This window comes from Psittacula echo (genome assembly GCF_963264785.1).
Source record: "Psittacula echo genome assembly, chromosome: 1".
Taxonomy (NCBI): domain Eukaryota; kingdom Metazoa; phylum Chordata; class Aves; order Psittaciformes; family Psittacidae; genus Psittacula; species Psittacula echo.
The window spans coordinates 25,673,901-25,692,911 of record NC_137735.1 but is presented as its reverse complement, the minus strand read 5'-3'; positions in this window follow the sequence as shown (position 1 = coordinate 25,692,911).

Sequence of the window (19,011 nt, the reverse complement as noted above, 5' to 3'; positions counted from 1 at the left end):
AGTCTTAATAAAAGGACAACAGCTTTCTGTATAGGAAAATGTACATATTTACACACATGCTTACACACTGCACATACATATAGAACTGTATAATTATATATCTTATATTAAAAATAATTGTTTATTACTTTATTAATAGTACCTATAACGAATATATATATATATGAAATGGATAATGCATGTCTAAAGATCTATTCAATTTACTATAGTTCCTGAGAAAAACTATTTAACTCTCATTTTAATTACCCAATTAGACCAAAGAAATATTTATTCTACCTCAGGAGCCCTTTAACTGTGATAATCACACCTTGATTCAGCTACTTAAAAAATAAACATGAAGACAAATGATTGCAACCACTCAAAAAATTAACAAAAAAGCCTGTAAGACTCTCATGTATTAATTCAAGATCTGAAATTCAATAGAAGCCAAGCAGATCTGGCAGTGCTAAATGCCTGCTCCAAAATTCAAGGCATGAGTCTGAAGTAATTCTTTTCCATATGTTTATGACATGATGTGGTAAATTACAGACTATGTGGTATTCATGGCATTACACAGCATTCAGTAGGAACCCATTTTCAGTATAAGTGTTCCGTCCTCTCCAAATTAAAATATGGATAAATGGACTGCAGGAAAGTAACCCCTTTACAGAGAACCACCAGATAGATGTGCAACATGTTCATGTGCCATTTTCAGTCTGATCCAATATCTTCCAAAGTCAGCAGAAATGGCGTGCCCAAAGCATGGCATGTGCCCAAAGCATGGCACATGCCCTTGCATTTACCGAGTGTTTCTCTTCCTCAAGAAAATGGGTATGTCACCTTCTTTTCCCACCCTTCCCTGTGATTATTTTTCTCCTCTGCTCTTAAACAGAGAAGAAATTCTTCTTGAGCCTTGCCACAGATACAGTCATACATGGAGCAGCTGGTGTGCAAATGTCACACGTGTACGTTCAAGCACAGAAGTTCGCCAACCATCTGTCCGTCTGCGTTCCCTCATAGTCTGTTTTTGTACACGCACACATACATATAAATGTGTGTGTGTACATATATATATACTCACCACTGACATAGAACTGCTTTCGGGTCCAGATGAGGATACAGATACACTTGCAGATGAACACGGATAAAGTGCTATGAATTGACTATAGCACTATCACACATACCTATGAAAAGCTACTCTATCAGAATGGACTCAAATCAAATTTCCACTCAAGTCTAACTGCACTGTAGTCAAACTGAAGGACTGATAATATAAAATGCATGATATTTGAGTAATTTACTACAATGAGACTACTGTGTGTATAGAATTACTCACATGTGGAAATGTTTGCAGCTTTGGGCCTCAAACCACTTCAAATTTTTCATGCCACATCCTTTTTTAACACAGTTCACCTTTCTTGAAGTTTAAGACGAATCAAAAAGGCACAACATATCTTTGTAAATTTTTTTTACAAGTTTAACTCTTCAAAATCTCCCCAGTGTGTTTTTGGGGTTTTTTACTGACAAAATGTGAAGTACTCTTTTATTTACAACCTTCAACAATAATTGTATTTTATTTCCAGAAAGCCTAGCCCTTTCCCTATTTCTATTTTTGGTTTGGGGGCATTTTTTTACCATCTACAGATACAAGCATTATCATCATGAAGTATCCATTTCCCTTTCATATGCAAGTAATAGGTTTTAGTTTTAAATAATCATTTTTCATTTCTTGCAGAATGATGCATCATTTACTAGACTGATTGCATAGAAGAGTATATACATATATACACATACACAAAAATGTTGGAAATAAAGCAGTGTATATTTAAAAACATAACTGTTTCAATAATGAATCTATACATCCATGTACAAAAATACAACATCCATATGTGCATGCATGTGTGTTTATATGTCTATATATACATATATAGACATGTGTATATATATACACACACATTGGTATTCATCCATTTGAAAAGACTACATGACAGATTGCTGTACGAAAGAGACGCATATTCGAGGCAAGATATTTTACCGTCATTTGAAAACCTGCATACATATTTTCCATGAAAGAATGGAAGCATTATTGAAATGACCATGCTCTTTACATTACATTGTTTCTACATATAGGTACGCATTTTCACACACATGAGCAGAAATGACTGCTGTGATAAATCTGGATTTGCAATAACCTTGGTTTGTAACTAATAGATAATAGTCATACACTTGCACATAGATTACATGGTCACACATTGTAAACAATTAGATTTTTACTGTGCATGCAGCCATTAAATTTTCTAGACACATATTTACAATATGTTACAATTATTTATTGTTAAGGAGATGTATGGATTTATATTAAATCACTCAGATATGTAACATGGCAAAATGTTAGAATCTAACAGCCTGGCAACTCCATACATGTACTTGCATTTGCAGGCAGAAAGGCTTCTTCACTTTCAGAGCTCGTGTTAAGCCCACTGCAGTGGTGAGGGCTGGCTCCTGCGTGTTTTGACTCTAACCTGGAGAGGACTGCACTCATTTCCCTTGTTTGCACTGTACCTGATCTTCTTGACTGGGTCTTTTAAACACTACCAAGTAATCAATATGTATAGCTAAAAGCTAATATATGAATGATACAGGTGATGTAACACCCTCCTTAATGTTAAAAAGTATTTTAAAAATGTCCTATCATTTCCCCACAGACCTCCATGTGATCCCTCATCAGATCTCCAAAGTTACTTTCAGAGGTCTATTCAGGTTTAACTTTGATCTGCTTTTATAAAATGCCTGCCACAAAATAAGAAGACTCTCAAACCCAGATCTTTTGCCCCTAACCTCAGAGGGAGGAGAAGGAGGTTCTCCATGTTCATTAAATTATATATCTGAATAAGTTTGATTTCATTGGGAGATAAAGGTGAAGGAGGAAAATCTTAGTTAGAACTGAATTAGCCAATTTGATGGAAGATTATTTTTGCACATTTTGTGATAAGAATAAAATCTGTTGAATGCATAGGTGTTTTGAGCAGCAAATAATGATGCTTCAGTTGATCAAACAATTCACAATGACTCCTTGCTAAAACATATTGTTTTCTTTTTTTTTATTTGGGAAGAACACATATTTACTGCATATCACTTCAGTTTTACTGTGATGAATGTTAAATTTCTCGAGTTAATGGATAAAGCTAATAAAGTAAGCAACAATAATTTGGTTGGTTATTTATTTTAAACCACTGAGAAACTGGCTGACAATTTTAGCTTTTCCCTTAGAACTGCCAGCAACAAAAAGCTTTTTTCTTGTTTCTGTATATATAAGACTGTTCAGTTTACATTTTTAGTGTAGATTTCAGCCATAGGAAACTGCCATCATTTCAAGTTACACCAATAATTTTGTGTGTGCATGCATGTACATGAAAATGTTAAAAATTTGAAGGGCTTGCTTGGAAATAATTTCAATTACTTCACAGGTAGAAGGTGCGATATAAAACATGCGATTATCATGACTTTGCCTGCATTTGTTGACTTAAGGTCTCTATCCTTTTGATTTGTTTTATAAATTAAAAAATGAATTGCCTTCCACAATCTATCCCACAACTTGGCATTCATGCTCTGTACCCACACAAGGAGAAGAGTTAATATGTATTTACAGGACAGATAGGAAAATAATTCTCACTACGTAGCCTCCCTAGAATCCCTTAATTGTAGTAAATTGAACTAAACCCAATAAATGGGCATGCATACTTGCCTACAGTAAATTGCCTACGTCCCATGCACAGTTATTATTAAAGCTCAATTTCAAACAAACATGCCATCACGATTTCCTTTTTTTCCCCTGTATTTAGCCCAAATTATAACTGGTAGTTCAAATTTTCCTTTGATCTGTATTTTACCCCAACCTTATTCCATAGCAGAGTATATATTTCAGGGCCTGTTTTCCTTTACTTCAATTACAGTATAACCTTAATCTCTTGTCACTTTCATATAAAACATAGAATACTGTGGAGAGGACTGGGTTTTATGGAATAAGTTAAGAAGAGAAAAGCCTCTGCTCTTTACCACCAAAAGTAATACATATATCCTTCTCACTCATTCTTCAGCTCAGTATTTTGAGAAGCCATTTGAGATAGTTATAGCTGACATCTATTTGGCTTTCAGTTGGTTTAAAGATCATGAAAATCCCCACACTACGGTAAATCTGAATGCAGAGTTTCTGGTTTTCAGTGGGAAGCATGGAAAGTTTTCCTTGATTTTCCTGATTTTTACATATTTTGCATGAAAATGATCACCCATATGGAAAGAGAGATATTTTCAGAGAGCTACATTTGAACATTATGAGAACATTTCCCATGCTTTATTTTTGAATCCTGGTGGACTTGATTCAAACTCAAAGATATTTTACCCAATGGCTTTTCATCGAATTAAAACTCCACTGAAAGATAAATGAATTTTAAAACCTGCATTTAAATTTATGGAAATAAAGGTATTTACATGAGGGATTTTTAAGGCAGATGTTTTGTAATACATTTTTGTAATGAGAAAAACACAAGCACATAGATGATGAGAGGAAGTTAATAGATAATTCAGTATGTCATTAATTCAATAACTTTGAACCTTAAAGACTTTACCAGTTCTTACATACAGTCATTTGATGAAAAAAGAAAACAAAGGCAAGCTGCAAGCTATGTCCACTGGCATGGCAATCAGCAAAAGAAATGAATGGTTTTCTTGTGAGAGATTTTGTATTCTCTCAATGACCATATGCACAGGAGACAACCAAAACAGATCCCATTCCAAACTATGTGGGGGTGTTGGTCTCACACTCTAATATTAGGACAGCCAGTCTCATAGTTTGACATAAATCAGGATAACCTTCAAAAAAAACTTACTGTTACTCATAAGGAAGAGGTTGTCACTCATAAGGAAGAGGAATCACCAGATGGTACAACAACTTCACATGGGGCAAGTGTCAGTTACTGAGACTGGTACACCATGCTCACAGCTGTGTGTGACAAGCGGCATCGTGCATGGTACATAACCACAGCCCTCCATGCCAGCTCCTGCCAGAAGAAGTATTTGTTCTGTTCCCAGGACATTCTCAGTCTTTTGTATGCGATAGGTCACCACTGCCCCCCTGCTGGGGAACCCCCCAAACCATAGCAGAATCCTCATGTGGTTTCCAGCGGGTTCATACATTTCATCAGGTAGAGACAAGCATGCCAAGTTCAGTGCCACCCTCATCCCTTAGGAATTTACACTTCTCCTTGGCTTCTGTAACCAAGGACCAAATGCAATTCCTTGTGCAAAAGAAATACGATGCAGACACAGCAGCAAGTGATTAGGCAGGGTGGGAAAGATCAAGGAATCTTTAACAAATGCCAGGCACAGCCACAAGCAGGACCAGGCACAAGCAAATACTCCTGCAGCCTCTCTGTGAGGAACACACACTTGTGGTCAGTGTTCAGACTGTGTTCCCAGCTATCCTCCAGCTGCCATGCCAGCAGTGATGGTGATCCTCCAGCACAGCCTCCAGCAAGAACATGACTGCTGTCACTACTGCTCCCTGCTACTCTGGCAGCTGCCCATCTTAGATCTGATACACTAAGGTTTTGTACCCATGACTGCCAGTTCTCACGCTCACTGCTGCATTACAGAGGTTTTGCTTGCTGCAAAAGTCTCCCCTTCTACTGCAGACCAATGCTTTTGGTGGATTAGGAAGGTTTTCCCACACTTCACTGATGTAAAAATTCAAGCACAACTAAATTAGGCTAAGCAACATATGAAACTGTATTTGGTTTTGAGAAGGAGAGCTAATGGTAGGCTGCAGCCTACAAATTTTGTTGTTACATCACTTCATTGTATCTGTGTGATCCTGACCAGTATTTTAAAGCTGCAATGCTTTAACAGTGGGCTTGAGACAGCTGCAGCCAACTTCGTTTCTTAATCACTATGTTGGGGTCATCCCAAGACATTTTTCAGCTGTAAGCTGTGCTCATGGCATGGAAACATTTGAAAACTGCCAATTTAATAAAACCACACACCACTGGCCAAAAAGTGAGAACCTAATTTGGAAATTATGTTAAGCTGCATAGTATGATGCCTGAAATGTCAAGTTTCATAGTTATGTCTCTTATTTCTTTTCAAACCATTATCAAAAGTATTATTAGCAAATCTGCAATTTTTCACTGTATGATCAATGCCAAATCAAATTAAGCACTTAAACAGCGCATTCAGTAACATTCAACTGTTACTTAATGAAAACTATAGAATAACAGCACCACCATTTTATAAAGAAAAAGGGGTTGGTGTGTTTGCTTTAGAGAGAAGAGGTATTTTTTCTTTGAAAATCCTTTTCATTTAAAGCTCCTCAGCCAGCTGTGCTATGCATCTAGAACTGCACAGCAAAGGCAAAAGGAGAAACAGCAGAATTTCATCACCTTGCCTGGGTGTCCTCCCAGTTAGTTATCAGAAAGAGTCACCAAGAAAAGCTTTTCAGGAGCTGCAGTTGGTGCAGACCTGCTGCTCTCCAAGACAGGCCAGTGGCGCAGCCTGCAAGACCGCCACCATGATTTCTGCTCATTTCCTGTGTGCTCTGGGTATACTGCAAAGCATCCACCGACATCTTCAAAGATTCATATGACTGCCCCTTGCTGTACAAGAGATTTCCTCCCTGATATCACTGGCGCTGGCAGCTGTTACCAGCTGATACAACTTCAGCATCAGTCTCTTGGTTGCTGGGTTTATGCAGAAGAGAAAGCGCTCTCATTTCATTCCCAAATTCACACTCCCAATGAAGCAGCTGAGCCAGAATCTATTAAACTTCTACATATAAACATTTTGTTGAGAAAGCTGGTCACCAGGCTGAAAGAGTATTTTTAGTAACTTTCTGGAAATGTAGTTCCAACTTTGTGGTTTTACTATGATGCGTGTAGATATAGGGACTGTCCTCTGATATAAGCAATCATGTGAGGCTTGATGCTCTTCTGACATGAGACCATCTCACTCTGCTTTGGCATAGTAAAATTCCCTTGAAGTGGGATTAAATGGCAGGAATATACAGCCACTTTGCCCTGCAACTGTGAATTTATGTCTTGCTATACATGAAAATCAAGCCCATTTTTAAAATGTTTATTCTTTGCTCTGGAACTTAGTAAGTACAGATTACTTACAAAACCACAGATTCGCCATAAATACAAAACTATTATTTTTCCTGCTTTGCAACACCTAATCAAGTGAATGCAAAACTTGGTATTGTGCCCCATCAAGGCCTACTCTCTCAACTTAGCAGGAAGCAAGCACACGTGGGGTTTTTCTATCCTACAGCTGCTGCCCAAGTCTCAAACATGGTATTCACATCAAGTCTGTACCCACTTTCTCTGGTAAACTTGACTTCTCTTGTATGACTACATCATCAGATCTGTCTCTGAAAAATTAGATTAAACACCGTTCTAAAGTTAAGTAAGTATATGTGCATGGTCTTTTCTACTGGAATGTCTGTAAACACCCGCTGGTCTAAATGGTGGGTTTGGGAAATGTTAAACAGCAAGTAGCACAGTGCAATGCACAATCCCACCTTATTCTGACAGCAGCACCAGATGGGCATGTACACCAAAAAAATGCTGGCAGATGTGCCTGCTAACAACTAAACCTCATTTATCCTACCTTTTTCCTCTGCAAGTATTTTCTTCAGGGTAAATCCTGGGTTAAAGCTAGCCTCCTCCAGATGCCACAGCCACACGCTTGCCCCATCCACAGGTGAAAATACGGCTGAAAGGAGAAATTACAAAATCTTAAAGCCACATTCAGATTTTTTGTGGGGACTGCATCAGAGAGATGGTTCCCGCCTCTGTGTGCTTCCTCCTCATTTACCTTTTAGATTAACTACCTCTCACTGGCAATGTGACAAGATATTCCACCACCACTAAAGCATCATAATATGCAGGTTTTGGAAGCAAAATCTGGAAATGGGTGTGCACAGGTGTGCACAGATATGCACACATCTGTGCATGTGTGCACAGGTACATACTGCTCTCCAAGGGATTCCACACCAAGAGCATGCCACGGATGGCTCAGAATGCAGAGGAGAAGGAGCAGTGGGGTGAGATGAAAGCAAAGAGTTACAGCCGTGGCCATTTAGACAGCAAACAAAACCCTTCCATCTTAGAAGGTGGTAGACACACTTGTTAGAGACAGCAGGGCCACGCAGCTGCTAGAACCAGAGCCAGTGACAGATATGTTGGCAAATTAAAAACACCTTCAATCTCACTTCAGCCCTTAAGAATCTAATTTCACCTTTCTCAAATTCCCACAATGAAATCTTCACCTATATTTGCCTGGGGACATCTAAGATGAAGCAAAACAGTTATAACTATGATATGCCTCAAAAATGGGGAAGAAAGCATCCTTTGAGGTGTTGCAGGTTTACACATACTTATCTCTTATGGGTTCATAATTCATACAACAGCAAAGTGGGTCAGACGCAGAGCACCATCTTTAAAGTAATTCTCATCTTCTCTCTTTTTTCTTACATTAGTTAACATGGAAAATACTAGCATGGCACAGCCCATCACACCCCTCTTTCTACTTTAATACAAGGCCTTTTTACACTCAAGTGGAAACAAATTCTGGAACATATTGTATGAGATGTAGGCAGGATTAGACCACCATTTAACAGGTTATCACAATACTGAGTAATTTAAAAATGGTATTAAAAGTAAAACTGATTATGTGAATCAATTTCACAAACTTATTAGTAAAAGTAAAACTAAAGATACTGAATTTGATTATGAACATCAATTCACATTAAGACTTTTAGGAAGAAAAAAAGAAAATGCAAAGAACTCACCAGATGCAGGAAGCTGAAAGCGGCTGTTGGAAATAAACGTTACGGAAATCAACTCTTCTAGACGAGATAGAGGAAGAAAAAAAAGAAGAGTGGTGTTCAGTGCTCTTGGTTGTTTCGGATGGACTTCTTTTCCAGCAGATTAGAACAATTATGTTATTGAGAGGGAAAACAAAACAAAACGAAACCTCAAGAGGTGACCAGAGACCACTGCACATCCAGGCCAAACCAGTCCTGGCAACTGGGTCTAGCTCATCCGGACGCAACAGTGACAGCAGACCCAGATGTAGTGTGACGAGAAATAGCAGAGTAGTTTAGGGTAAGTCAGCTTCCGGGTGACAGCTCCTCAGCTCTGCTGTGTGGGTTTTGTTGTGGGTTGGCATATGAGTGTATGTATCTTTTTCTCTGGTGACTATGGGAGCAGATGTAAAAACCTTGAAGATGGAGGAGGGCAAAACCTCCAGGCTGCAGAACGCTTTCGCTTTGCACTCTGCTGCTCCCACAGCTGCCTCCTCTCTGCTGCAGTGCCTAACAGCATAGCACAGCCCATGCTGTGCTATCCTATGCATGCTAGGAGAAAAGGAGCAGATCAACAACTGCCCAGCAGTGCTATGTGCAGTTCACACTCCAGTAACACGAATGAGATGGGATATTTTCATGCAAGCTGGAATATGGCCCTGACTTTAAAAAAACATGTTTAGTTGACCTTGTGCAAAACTCAAGGCAGGCAGTTGTGGGCTGTTTCAACACTGGTTTATAGAGATTTGTCATAATTCAGTGAGGATTCCCCAGTAGCATTGTTTAGGTTTGACCAGGATCATTTCACTAGCACACTTGTTCTCTCTTCCACCAGCATAAGGACACTGAGCAGAAGAAAGAACCACAGGTGTGGAGATTCCTTCCTTTCCCACCACAGACAACTGGAGCTGGCCAGACTCTCATCACTTCCAGCTTTCTACCACAATACTGAAAGCAAAGCTCTGATGACAGTTTCAGGATTTCAAGTGCCAGGTCTATGGTCTGTGCTACAGGAGCTGGGAGCACAAGAGGTTTTCCTTTTTGGATGATCAGGTAATCAGACTGCAGGGAGAGCATTCCTGTCCCATACTCCTGAAGCAGCCCAAGACTGCTGGCACAGCAGGAGAGCTGAACCAGAGCTGAACATGGGGGGCCCCAATGACAAGCAGAGGGTTGTCTGCTGCTCAGTCAGAAGCATCAGCAGTGCGTTTCCCAGCAGCCTTGAAACCAGCTTGGAAGGCAGAGAAATGGAACCCAAGTCCTTTTCAGAAAATATTTTGGGCTCAGTGAAGCTATTTCACCATTTTTAGACCATCTCTAGCCATGAAGCAGTAGGAATAGGCTGCCTGATCCATACCTAAAGCCATGCATTTTATGTTCCTTGCAGGATGGGAGCTCTTTGAAGACAGCTAGCGAATTTGTCCACATTAACATTACGACAGTACAATGCATTCCAAGAAAAAGTCATACCGCTTCCAAAAATGATTAAAAATCAACAGAATAAATTACAAGATAAAACAAAAAGGAAACAAAAAGATAATTTATGTGTAGATGAAAGGCAGTTTGTGCCAAAAATACAACTAGCTGCTGATTATAACCTGTGTAAACACGCTGTAAACCTGCTGATACAAAGCTTGCAGAACAGTGCTGCACAGTTAGGCTGAGGAATCAATTTGTTTCTTTTCCTTATGACATGAAATTAATTAAGTTAATTATCAACAGGGGTTAGGGTAGGGTAAGGAAAGCTGGCTTACAGAAGGCATTTCTGGAATACTATCTTCCTCAAAGCTTCAATCTGCCTTTTAGTTTGAGACAAGATTTTGGATAAGGGGCTTCGGCGTATTATCAGTTTATTTGAGAACTTATGCTACTTAATTTTCACATTAAACACCTATTCTTCTGGTTTTAACCAGGTTTGGGTTTCCCAATACCAGTGAATGCAACCAGGCAATAAGTTTCCACTGTGATAGTGATAAAGAAAATCAGACACCCAAACATTCTGAAATGTTTCCACCACAACGCTGTGGCTTGTCAGAAATAGAGAAATAAATTTCACTCGCAAATTGTATTGATATAAATGTCTTCAGTGATCATCACCCATTTTAGGTCTGCTACAGATAGCAGCTGCTTAAAAATGCAACTACTGTTTTCTGTTTTGAGCTGCAGACTAATCCAGATGTGAGGCCCCTGGCTAAGCAGTTCACACTTTGGATAAAGAGTGCATCCATCTGTAAAATACTTCATAAACAACTTTTGAATGGAGTGAGTTCAGCAAAACACCAAGACTGCAGAATAAGAAACGTGTTTGGACAACGTCTTGATTTCCACCCATTTCCCTCCACTGTGCTTCCTGGAGCATCTTGACATAGTAACTTCCCAAAAATAGTTGAATGTCAGATTTATTTTTGTTTCTTCCATTCTTTGGGGTTTTTTTTAAATAAAAATCTGGGACCTTTCTTAGTGATGCACATGCTTCATACACTTGCTCCATGACTTTACTTCCTCGTGACCTGGAACTCCACAAAGAGACCCTCAGCTCCACGCTGTCTGCACAAAATGTAGGCAATTCCAAAGTTAGGTGTAATATTGCAGCCTCACAAGTTTCTGTTGACCTTTGCTTTTTTTCCCCCTTTCTTACTGCAGTTTTTCTGCTCCTTTTCACCTCTTCATGCTGTGCAGTGAAGGGGAACATCTGACTGTGAGAGAATATTGTTAATACATTAAAAAGGATGTTGCTTCTCCTTTTCTTTTAACTCAGTATGAGTCATTATCTGGGACTTTCAGAAACAAATATTTTGTTGTGGAAAATATTCATGGGATGGAGTGGAGAGCTGCAAATTATTTTTGCATTGAAAATTAAGTTGGCAGCAAAAAATAAGTATTAAACCTTAAGTAACTAAGGGTTTATGACCAATTACGTAAAACAACATTATCCAGGGCTTTATCATGTACAGTCATGGACCAGTTTACAATGAAAGGTCAATTTGTCTCTTAATCCGCTGATTTCTGTTTCATTCAGAGAAATCGGCAGGCTGCTGACACTACGAAGGGATTAAGATCAAGGAAGGAAGCTATTACTGTCCCCCCTGCCTGATTTCCTTTTTATTCTCAGGTTCACTCAGCTCTGATTTTGGTCTGGTCCAAATAGTGCACAGTGCTCAGGAAGTAAATCATAACATTCTTGATACCCATTGTATTTAGCCCTACAAGCCCTTCTCCTGTACTAGATGATCATTATATTAAGACAAAATAAAGCTAATTGTTGCTAATGTCTAGACCTTGCAGCAGAAATACAAACATCACACAAGAAGTGTGCTTATTTTGTAGAAGAATGAGCCTAATTCTTTTTTCCTAGTATTTTCAAAGGGAGGCAGGAAAAAATGTGGTCAAGATGCCAGCAGTGTGTTGAGAAAACTGGGATATGGCTGTTCGCTTTCCCTCTGCTGAGGGGGATCCTCAAAAGACTTTACTGGACAGGGAAAATCAGGTAGATTGCCCAGACACGTTTCAACATGGGGCTGAAAGAACTCCCTTCCTAGGAACAGTTACCTCAGAGAAAGGAAAGTTTCCTCGCAAACGCAACAAAGAACATTGCTAAAGTCTCTCAAGTAGAGTGGGCACAGCAACTTGTGCTGCATTACTCATTGCCAGAGAACTAATCTGAAAGTGGAAATGAAAATGCCGTTTCACAAGCAGCTCCTACATGGATTTTAGTAGAACTCTCACACTATTAATTACATGGTTTGGATGAATTTAGGCTCTGGTTCTTCAGCAGGCTAATGCAGCGGCAGCATCCTCAGTTTTGGTACTGCAGTGGCACAAACCGAAGCATGTGGTGATGAAACAGAATTCAAAACCTAGCACGAGGTGGGTTTCCAACACATTGTGTGGGCAGGAATAGGGTCTTCAGAGGGTGGCGAGTCAAAGACCTCCAGCAAGGCCATGCAAGGGCCTTTGGGAGGCAGAAGGGCAGCATGGGCCAGCCACAGCCTACGCACCACCAGTGTACTTAGCAGGTAGAGCTGGTCAAGGACCTGCCCTGCAAAAGCAGATCTGACCCCCTGCAACACAGAAATGGAGCTGCCTTTAGGGGCAGGCTGGCCCTGTGCTTCAGGTGGCCACAGAGCAGCCCTCCAACTACCTCTGCTCTGTGGGATTTGGCCCTTAGCCACCCAGTTTCAGGGTGCAAACAGTGCTGAGATGGGTGCAAGGCACATATTGACTCAGACCTGGGCATGCTTGAGCAGCACAGACCTCTCAGCCCAAAAGAGAACCCCGGGTTGTGAAAATGATTGGTTTGGTGCTAAGATTTGGGTGTGAGCATCTACATTTTCCAGCCCCTTTTCAAGACTGATATAGCCCTGTCATTTACATGAAACCCATGCACTTGTGCAGACAAGACAGGCTGAGATTTCCCCGCTTTCTGAAACCACAGCCTTCTGCAGTTTTAACTCCGGAGCGACTCTTCACTACGTTATTAAGTTCTCCTGCTATGTATGTTACTGGTTTGCTATTTCTCTGGTGTACTCCTCTTGAGATCAGGTCAGTTCTTGGACCACTGGCTTGAACTGATGCAGAGAAAGCCAGCAGTGTATGCTGTGTGACAACATTTACATGTATGTCTTTCTTGGTACTGATAAGCAGAAACCGGTGTGCTCACTTCCTAGAGCTATTCCTCCTGTGACGCCAGTGCAGAGCTGGCGATCAGGACAATGTATGGGAAGTATTTTCTTCCAGAGCAATACAAAAACCTACTTCCCTTTTTCTTGAAAGGGAAGTGTGCTTAGGGACTGCGCTGAGGGTTACTTAACATCCCTGTCTGTCGTTCTGAGACAATCTAGCATCACACCACTGAGAACAAAGTCAATCTTTTTCCCCCAAATCAGGTACCAGTTCCCGAAATACCCATCCACCCTACTGAGGGAACAAGGCTCTTTCTGCATTTGCCCACTGTTGTTTGCTGGAGCTCTTAGGAGATACTTGCCCCGAGAAGCACAGAGCGGCCATCCAGCCCCGGAGCTGGCAGGAAGAGGGCAGGAGCAGCAGGCAGGCTGCCTGCGGTGGGGATGTGGTGACAGGGCTGTGGGGCAGGTGAAGGAGGGTCCAGGCAGGGGTGGGCAGGCCCCACGCAGCAGCCCGGGGCTCTGAGGGCAGCCCTGTCCCGCCGGCAAACACTTCCACACACATAGCGTGCAAGAACACATCTGTTTCTGTAGATTGTCTGACTTTTGCAATGTTCTCCGTCCCCGGGGACATTCACATTTCCTTCCGCATCTGGATTTAATGCAGAAATAATCCCAGTGGCTTTGCTGAGGCTGTGCACGAGGCTGCGGTGGTTTTCTCTGTGAACTCATATCCAACACGAGGCTACTCCGTGGCTTCAGGGCCGGGTCAGCTTCCCGCACTCACCCAGGCCTTGCCCAGGGTGCGCCCCGGTCACTGCTGCCCCAGTCAGGAAAGCGCTTACAGAGGCCAGGAGCACTGAGGAAACGCTGGCTCCTCCTCTCATCCTGCCCGGGAGTGAAGAGCTGAGCTCTGTCGCAGCAGGGAAGTGCTGGAGGAAGCAGCTTTTCTCACCAGCCCCGGCCCGTGGCTCCCCCTTCCCTGCCACCAGCACCCGCAGGTGCCGCCTTGGCGGTGGCACTGCGCCCCAGGACACCGCGGTCGGGGCAGCTTAACAAGAGCAACGTTGCCAGCCAGCACACAGCTCCCGGGCACCCCCTGCACCTCCTGCGCCTTCCAGTCCCACAGCGCTGCCCTGCCGTTGGGTTTCCTTGTCAGGGAAATACATGCCAGCACAGACCGGGCCTCCCGCCCCAGCACAGTCAACAGCCACTGGAGCTCCTGGGAAAACCAGCAAGGTGAAGGCAGCAGTGGGTTTTATTTTGAATGTGTTTTTCCCACTTGCTCCCATTCTGAAGATGGGGATAATCACACCACACAGTCTCAGGCTCCCCCCTTCACCAGCCAGCTGATCATTTCTACTTCATGAACATGGAAATGTTTCCTCAGAAGAAGGCTCAGAACAAGAGCCGGACGTAGATGCCCTGAATTGCTCCCAAAGCACTCTCTGGGAAAAGCCGTCCTGCCAGACAGGGTACATCATCCCTCCAGGGACATCCTGTTCCCCCAGAAGTGTATCAAGATACAAACTTTACATCGCTATCTTGATAAACACCAAAAAGCTGAAACTTACGGTCACCCATGGCTTGCCTGTAGGGCACTGCAAGACAGTAAAAGGCAAGAAGGACACACAGGTGAGGAAGACTGTTTTTACCCTGACTTAGAGGTGGGAATCCAAGGCAGTGCCTTGTGAGTTAATGGCCAGAGCAAACACTGCTGCACAGAGCTCCCATAGCATGGCTTGACAGGACTACCATTCCTCCATTTACAGGCCAAATCAACCAAATGTGTGGTGCAGGCAGGATTTCCGCTGCTTGCTCTCCAGTCCAGTGTGAATAACCAGCCATAGGTGTGTCAGAAGGAGGGTCCTGTTTCTCAGGATAACACAAAAATAATAATGATCCATACAGCTGCTTACCAAGCTTGTAGAAAGAGCTGTTCTCATAGCAGCGTGTCACAGTGCAATGTCCTACTGCCCAAAGTTACAGATACCACAACCTGACCACATAGAATTTACTATTTATACTATTATTTTACTATTTATATTTATTATTTCAGTATTTACTATTTTATTATTTTACTATTTATACTATTATTTATGCTATTTACCATTTACAGTATTATTTGAGCTCTCCCCAAGTCATGTAAGATGTCTCCTAAGCTACATGATAAAGCATTTCCTACTCAGAGGGAGAACACAAATCTAGTTTAACCCAGCACCATGACAGAGGGCACAAACCAGCTTAGAACAAGTGGGAGGGAAGCAAGATGGTGGCTTTTATCCTGTGCTCCCCCTCAGCCCTTTATGTTTCCACAGCTTGAGTTGAAGATCACACAGCATGACAGCACAGTGAGCTCAGGCCATGGAGAATGCTGGTGGCACTGGGGATACATGGCTGCTTTTTCAAACTGTGAAGCAGCAGGGATTGCCTAAATGTCCATCATGGAATGGGTGTCAAAACCCCCAGTTTTTTGCCAAAAAACTACCAAACCTGCAAGTCCTCCCATCCCACCCCCAAAGTCTGCAACACAGTTTTTTCTCTATCAAGACAAAGATCTGTAGCATTCTTAAAATGTGAAAGCTACATAAAGCTAAAAGAAACCCCAAAACCTGAACACGGTACAAAACAAGTCACTCACAGGATGTTGAGACCTACCAGAGCAAGACCTCTGAATGGCACATCCCAGTGACAGTCAGCTTGGAGATGCTGGTTTAGATGTACCAGCTCTGCTGGAGCTGATGGAATAGGCTGCCCCAGCAGTAGTGCCCCATCTGTGTGTGGTACCTTACAACATGGTCCTGCAGTGCCTCAGGGTCTCCCAGATACCTCTGCACTGCCCACCCGCCACACCACACCTTCACCTACCAGCTTTTGCAGATCCTTTCTGGTGTTTGCCATCCTCTCCATTCACTGACATGCCACTACTCCATGACAGCACCCACCCTCCAGCATAAAGCCCCTCATGGTGTAATAGGCCTTTCTTCATCACAGTACTTCCTTGGTACTGATCTGGATCCATTAGCCAGCTGTCCCCACAGCTCGTTCAGGGCCTGTGCCTGCACCTGTGCCTGTGCCTGGCATTGTGCCCCTCAGATGTGGCCCATCCACATGCTTCCATAGAGCTTCCCTCTAAGATTCTTACAGCTTACAGAGTACCTCTGTGCCCCATTGGTTTCCTCACCATCTTCCTGATGTGTGTTTCACTGAGAGAGAAAGGCTGCAGACCTCATTCAGCTCTCCAGCACTCAGGGACACCAGGTAGATTGGCCCAGGGGTAGTAAAGATTTGTGGATCCTGCAAAGCTCCTAACTGTCATTCAGGACAAACATGGGCCCTGTTTATGGGAATAGCTCTTTGAGGTAATCCTCAGTCCCAAATCCATGTAGAAGCCTCTCAGGCTATTGGAAGAAGGGAACTTTATCTCCTGACCTATCCTGCAGAATGAGTGACGGCAACTACTGTGAAGCCATTGCTAGCTCAGTCAGGTCCCGTGATGCACAAAGCCAAGCAACATCAAGACGGTTCTTCTCCACGAGGGTTTTCAAGAAGACGCTGTGCCACCACCAACACCGACAGTGGGACAGGACTTCACCAAACAGCACATCTCTGTGTCAGTCTCCAAACAGACTGATTCAACCATGCATCCAGACAACTAAACTGCAAAAAACAAACCAGTTTAGCTAAAGGAGAAACCCCAATGTTATCATCTTCATATCTGAGTGCAAAAATGAACTTGTCTTCCCCATCTTTAGCACAGAGAAGTAAGTAGATTTTGAAAACAAACTCCACCACACCCATCTGTAAAGAACAAAAAAGAAGTCACCGGAACAATACTCCGAATACAGTATTCTCCCTCCGAGGAAGAAACGAACAGCACGTGATGTGTAATAACATCCTTCAGTACATGTCATACACAGAAACAACAGCTGTGATACTGCCACACTAAAAGCTGCTGACACCATCACTCGATGGCATTGGCAAGGGCACCACCTATTGCTGAGCTACACAATGCGTTCCATCAACGGACACACTGTTTAATTATAGTTTAATGATCTGGGCTGAAATCTTCTGTTTGCCTCAGGCCATATTTTTATTTTACCACACTTCAATTTTCAGCTTTAAAGTTCAAATCATTTAGCTAAGTAACGACAGACTAAAATACTCCATTTCCCACTTTTAAATAGGGAGAAGGGCTCTCAGAAATCCTCAGTGCCAGAGCAAGCTCCCAGCTGCAAGCAGAGAGGAGCTCAGAGCTAGCCCAGCACAGAGGGGAAATAAGGGCATGGACTGTAACAGAAGCTGGTGACTCAGGATGAATGGTGTTAGCAAGGACAGGAGTAAAGCTGGGTCCCCACGATGAACAGCTGTCCTGCCTCCACGAAGAAAGCAACTCCAGTAGCAGTACCTCCATTTTAAAACATGACAATTTGAGAGATTGAACCCCAAGATGGACCTTGAGCCACGCTGACAGAGCAGGGAGTCCTAAGAAGTAAGCAAGGAGCACACAACCAACCAGATGTTTGCCAATTCTGTGGTCTAGTAGCTATGGCTCAGAATCAGCCACCTCAGATTTAAGCCAGCATCTGCTAAACTTTCATGTGTTCCCCAAATCTGTTTTCCTGCTCTCTTGAACAGCTTACTAGTTAGGGCTTTGCTGTGCAAACACAGAAGCCTGGGTTCTTTCCGCAGTCTATTCAGGCTACAAGGCAGTGAAGTCATAGGAATGCTAAGGCCCAGTTAGAATTAAACTTGGCTAGGGATGTTATGGATAACAGGAAGGGATTCTATAGGTACGTAGCGAATAAAAGACAGACTAGAGACAATGTAGGCCCCCTCCGGAAGATATCAGGAGAACTGGCTACCCTGGATTTGGAGAAGGCTGAGGTTCTTAATGACTTCTTTGCCTCGGTCTTCACTGGCAAAGGCTCTGACTGCTCCACCCAAGTCTTGGAAGGCGGACACAGGGACTGTGAGAATGAAGACCTTAGGCCCACTGTAGGAGAGGATCTGGTTCGAGACCATCTTAAAAACCTGAACGTACACAAGTCCATGGGACCTGATGAAATCCATCCGCGGGTCCTGAAGGAGCTGGCGAATGAAGTTGCTAAGCCACTGGCCATTATATTTGAAAAATCATGGCAGTCAGGTGAAGTTCCCAATGACTGGAAAAAGGGAAATATAACCCCCATTTTCAAGAAGGGGAAAATGGATGACCCGAGGAGTTACAGACCAGTCAGTCTCACCTCTGTGCCTGGCAAACTCTTGGAGCAGATTCTCCTGGAAGGCATGCTAAGGCACATGGAAAACAAGGAGGTGCTTGGTGACAGCCAGCATGGCTTCACTAAGGAGAAATCCTGCCTGACCAATTTGGTGGCTTCTATGATGGGGCTACGAAACTGATGGACAAGGGAAGAGCAGTTGACGTCATCTACCTGGACTTGTGCAAAGCGTTCGACACAGTCCCACACGACATCCTTGTCTCGAAATTAGAGAGACATCAATTTGATGGGTGGACCACTCGGTGGATAAAGAACTGGCTGGATGGCCGCT